The sequence below is a fragment of the Cervus elaphus genome, chromosome 28 (genome assembly GCF_910594005.1).
Source record: "Cervus elaphus chromosome 28, mCerEla1.1, whole genome shotgun sequence".
NCBI classification, from domain to species: Eukaryota; Metazoa; Chordata; class Mammalia; order Artiodactyla; family Cervidae; genus Cervus; species Cervus elaphus.
In genome coordinates, this window is record NC_057842.1 from 52,135,809 (window position 1) to 52,140,570 (window position 4,762).

Below are 4,762 nucleotides of genomic sequence, written 5' to 3' on the forward strand. Positions count from 1 at the left end.
GCGGAGGTCTTTGGGGAGTGGCTGAGCTGTTTATAAATCACCGCGTTGAGCACTCGCCCGGGCAAGGCGCTTTGGCGGAGAATTTCCACGTGCCCTGTGTTTATGAGCGTGTGTGGGGGAGAGAGAGAGAAATGGTTAGGGGAGGGGCGAGCCCACAGGCCGCCAACCGAACGGACCTGCAACCCCCCACGCGCGCACCCGCGCGGCGAGGCGAGGACACACACCTTCTGGCGCTGGGTTCTCGCGCAAGCGCGGAGCCACTCTGGCCGCGCGCCTGGGGGCTGCTAGGAATCCCGTAACTTTGCCCGGCTAGGAAAAAATGAAAAAGTCCAAGCCTGGAAGCGCGCAGACTCGGCCGCTGGCGCCCGCGGCTGCTCGACCGGGAGTGAAGGGGCTGGGCGGAGGGCAGCACCGCCTCCCTCAGCAGCGCCTCCGTGTCCCCAGCGCTGGGCGCCTAGGCTCTCCTGGGGCTTTAGGAGCGCACGGGCCACTCGCCAGCCGCGTCCTGGCCCAACCCGCCGCGCCTTTCACCACCCCCACCCCCCGGCTACCCCCCGGTCGCCGGCTGTCCTCCTCCCCAACCGCTCGGCTGGGAGAACTCGGAGCTCCCACAGATGGAAGGATCCAGCCGCCGGGAAGGGCCGCGTCCGGATGCCGAACAGCTCGCCCCCTCCCCCTTCCGGGGCAGGTGTCTGCTTTTCTCTGGATTTGATTTCTCATTTCTCTAGGGACAAGGCCCTTTGCAGCCGGTGGGGGTGAAACACTCGAGGGAAGAAAAACGTTTCCAATCTCCGAGGGAACCGAGGCGGCTAGACTCGGAGTCAGTTTAAAATCCCCCCCCCCCCCCCACACCCTCCTCTCCTTCTGCCTCCCTTCCCCCAGTTTCAGGCTTTGGGCGCTGGGGTTTTGGGGTGGGGGAGCAAGAATAGGCTACATGTGTACATCCAAACTTCCTGTCTGCAGTGGGACTTCACTGACGATGACTGCTCGGAGATTCATCCCGTGCTGACGTCCCAGGTCTCCACTCCACCTCCCTCCCCCCACCTTCGCTTCATTTCGCTGGCAGGCGACGGAGCCGAAACATTCCCAACTGGGTAAGCCGGGTGGTTCTACTCGATTAATGCACCCAATAAATCCCCGGGAGTACACAAAGCACTGCCCTACCCCCGGCCTCAGCCTCCCACCCCACCCCCACCCCGCAGCCTGGCCAATCACCGGGCGGGCTGGGCTGGGCGCGCACACTGGCTCTGGGTACCACCTCCCCCGCGCCGCCCCCGCCTCTCCGCCTGCCGCCCGAGGCCCGGTTGGCGCGAACGCCGGGTCCCCAGTACCTCGGCTTCCAGTCTGCCTCCCGGCGAGGCCCCTTCCTGGGGCTCCAGGAACCTCAGAGGTTGTAGACCCCCGATGAGGGGCTTTGTGGTCCTCCCTTCCCTTCCTCCCACCGTCGTGGGCGCCTTTCTTTGCGGCCGACACCGCCGGAGCAGAGTCCACGCGTCTCCCTGCCTTCCTCCACCCTCATAAAAGCACGTTGAAAGTGTCTCGGGGAGACACCTCCAGGTTTTGATTCAGCTCATTCCCTTTCACTGTTCAAAGCACTGTTCAAATACAGAGGCTGCTTACGTTGACGTGGAGAGGATTTCAAACAAACCTAAAATGCTTTGAACTGACAAGGTGTCTTGATATCTCCCTCACTCCAGTACAGTTCCCTGAGATCACTGGCTAGGACAATGGCTGAGCAAGCGGTTCACGCGGGCCTCGCAGCCTCTTTGGCTGGCTGCTGGGTCCCCCGGGCCCCCTCCACGAGATCAAGCTCCAGGCGTCCTGAGCAATCTCGCCAGCCCATCCCCGTCCTCTAGGTCCCAGCAAGGGCTCTGATGAGTCGGTATCCTGACCTAGACTGGTCTGAGGAATTGGTGCGGACTTCGTACTGCACTGCTTGGAGAGAAAATAACTCAGAGAATCTGAGCTAAACCAAAAAGACATATTTATCCCCACATTGTCACACTTCTCAAAAGCGTGAGCCAGACCTGGGTCTTAGTAGTGCCCAGCACCTTGACCAGAGTCTCCCAAAGTCTTCACATGAGTAACAGTAATGATATCAACCTGTACACTCTAATATGAACTCTATTTTAACTTCATCTAGTAAACACACACCATATGTAAAATATCATTTATTGTATTTCTCCATACCAGGTCTTGGCAGAAAAACCACCATAATCACTCCTAAACATTGAGCTGAAAGGATGCAGTTATTAAAATAGAGGTGAGATGGTATTTATTCATTTGATAGATCTTAATTTACTTCTTATTGATGTTTTAATAGTTCCATGATAATGGAAATCAGGAAACAAAGGGAATTTTCTTCCAGGGTGGCAGCTGGTTTAAACTTGGGTAAAATTGCCTACTGGGATTTCCTTTTTAATATATCCACCTTGGAGGAGGATTCCAAGTCCCTTCTCTCTCTCTCTTCTCTCCCTTATCCCAGTCATTTTTTCCTGTACTTTCTGCTTTTCTGTTAGTCTCCAGGAGCTGTTTGAGAGCTTCCCCACATTTAAATGGAACTTCTTTGCTAAGGGCCTACAGAATGTCAAAACTGAGGTTCCCACTTCAGAGCTTCAGCTTTAAACAGCCAATCCACACAAAGAGGCAGCTGGCTCCTTTAATGAAAACCTCCTTAGAGCTTGAAGACTTACAGGCTTAGAAATGCATTTGTAAGAAGCAAGGAAAATGCATTTCCAAGCTGCCAGTTCTTGTGAGAGACAATAAACATTTACTTTAAAAAAGAACAGAAATTAATATCTTTAATTATGCAGCACAATGCCTCCCTGATGAAAAAAATTCCACATAGATTTATATGTTATTGTCTATATATACATTTTACAAGTTTCTAAATGTGCATCCGTCTCCATATCATAAACGGTTTTGAAGAAGGAAAAGTTTTCTGAAAGTTGAAACGCCCATTCTTCATATTCTTGCCAAATCTGTGTTTGTCCATGTCTCACATACGGATGATTCTATTTTATCTTTACTACTGTGTAAACCAGTAAGATGCAATGTTCTAAGTTCAGTATTTTAAAATGAAATTATTTGAATTTGTGGATATTAATCTGTTTCTCCTCTTCTTCAAGTTCTGAATCTCATCATTAAAAGTGACCCCCCCTTAGTAGTCCACAAGTGAATATTTTATAGATAGGCACGGCTTGAAGACTTCTAAAACCATATCACCCAGGCAGTCTAGCTATTTCAAGGATTACTTTGAGTAATTTATCAAAGGAAGTCTGCTAAATTTTGAGTGGTGAATATGAGGCCTTAGAGGGGAGAAAGCATAAAGAACACATTCCATCAGTGTACAAGGCAAATTCTATTTGGCATTAATACAGCTTGTTTATACTGAAATAGCAGGAACACAACATGAGGGGATTGGTGGCTCCTAGTTTCCTTTCTGAAGTTTCCTTTTCAAAGGACTAACATTCAGTGACTTCCTAACAATGAAACCTGAAGGGGTTTCCCACCCTTATCCCTTGCCCTAAAGCAGGAGGAAATGACAACTTTTTAATAAATTAATTTCAACAGAAACCTCCTTTGCTTCAAAGCTTATGGAGATGTACTGAGATGAAGTTCTTGCCACAGTCCTTTCTCTTTCTTGTCTTCTGGGGCACAGTCTGAGAAGCAGAAGGAGGGGCCAGGAGCAACCCCACACACCTGTACACAGGTGCAGGGGAAGAGTATCCTCAGCTATTTTATTGGTGATGTGTCCAAGATTTAGGGCTGGATTTCCATCACTGGGGGAAACAAGGCTGCATTTAGTTGAAGTCGGACTTCATTTTTCTTATTCTGGTTGGACAGAGTATGAATACAACAAATCCCCGTTGAAGTGTAAGAATGCAATGCACCAAGTCCTATTGGTGTCCTGGTGCATTGAGCGAAGTTTTTCTTGTGTACAGTTGACCACAGCGATAATCGCTGTGGACTGGGACCTTCTTCTAGATCTCTGAGTTTCAAAACTGTCATTCTAGGCACTTTGGGGCTTAGTGAAGCTAGAGATGACTATTTTTTAAAAGACTGGTTTCCAGAATGTGGGTCTTGGGAATGCAGAGGCTGGCATTGTCTGGAAGACGACTCAGAAAAAAGGAGCCATAGGTTGGAGCAATGAGACCATCTCACCCCTCTGGTCTTTGCTGAGAGTTTTGATGGTAATCTGGGCCAGCTGGGTCCCAGCATTAAATGCAAAAAATAGGAAAACAGGACAGGCAGAGTCACAGGCCTGATCATATTGACGCCCTAGGTCAGAGGAAGAGAATAATGAATAGGCGAGGAGCTTGTGGAAAGGAACTTAATTAACCTTGGGAGAGTGAAAGAAAGTCAGAGATCAAGCCTAGGTCCGTGGTTCAGGATGCTTATATTTACGTGAATGTGAGGGGTGGAGGAGTAGTCTGCTTCGTACATTATACTAACCTTTTTAAAAAAAACACTGAAAAAAGCTGGAGTTTGTGCCCCTCAGGGCCATCCAACCACCCACACAATCTCGCGGAAAACTCCGCGGTGGGATCGCGCGTACTCCGCCGGGAGGCAGTGTGTCCGGGCCTCGGCCTGCGTGGGGCGTAAGCCCGTGTAGGGAGAACTGGCGGCGGCGTCCGGCGCCCCGGCCTGACCTCCCGGGGGAGCCGCTAGGGAACGCCGCGGCTGGGGGTGGGGGCGTTCCCGGCCACCGAGCCACTGAGCTCCTAGGCAGGTCCTGGCTGCGATCCGGGGGAGGAAGGCG

The 4,762-nt window shown here is 51.2% G+C and overlaps 1 long non-coding RNA gene across 1 annotated transcript; it reads left to right on the plus strand.

Moving 5' to 3' along the window:
• The first annotated feature begins 604 nt into the window (after positions 1–604).
• LOC122685472 lies at positions 605–2,646 on the plus strand. The gene is made up of 4 exons (XR_006338404.1): positions 605–820; positions 964–1,094; positions 2,194–2,263; positions 2,520–2,646. It is a non-coding gene; the product is annotated as an uncharacterized LOC122685472 (long non-coding RNA).
• The last annotated feature ends 2,116 nt before the right edge of the window (positions 2,647–4,762 follow it).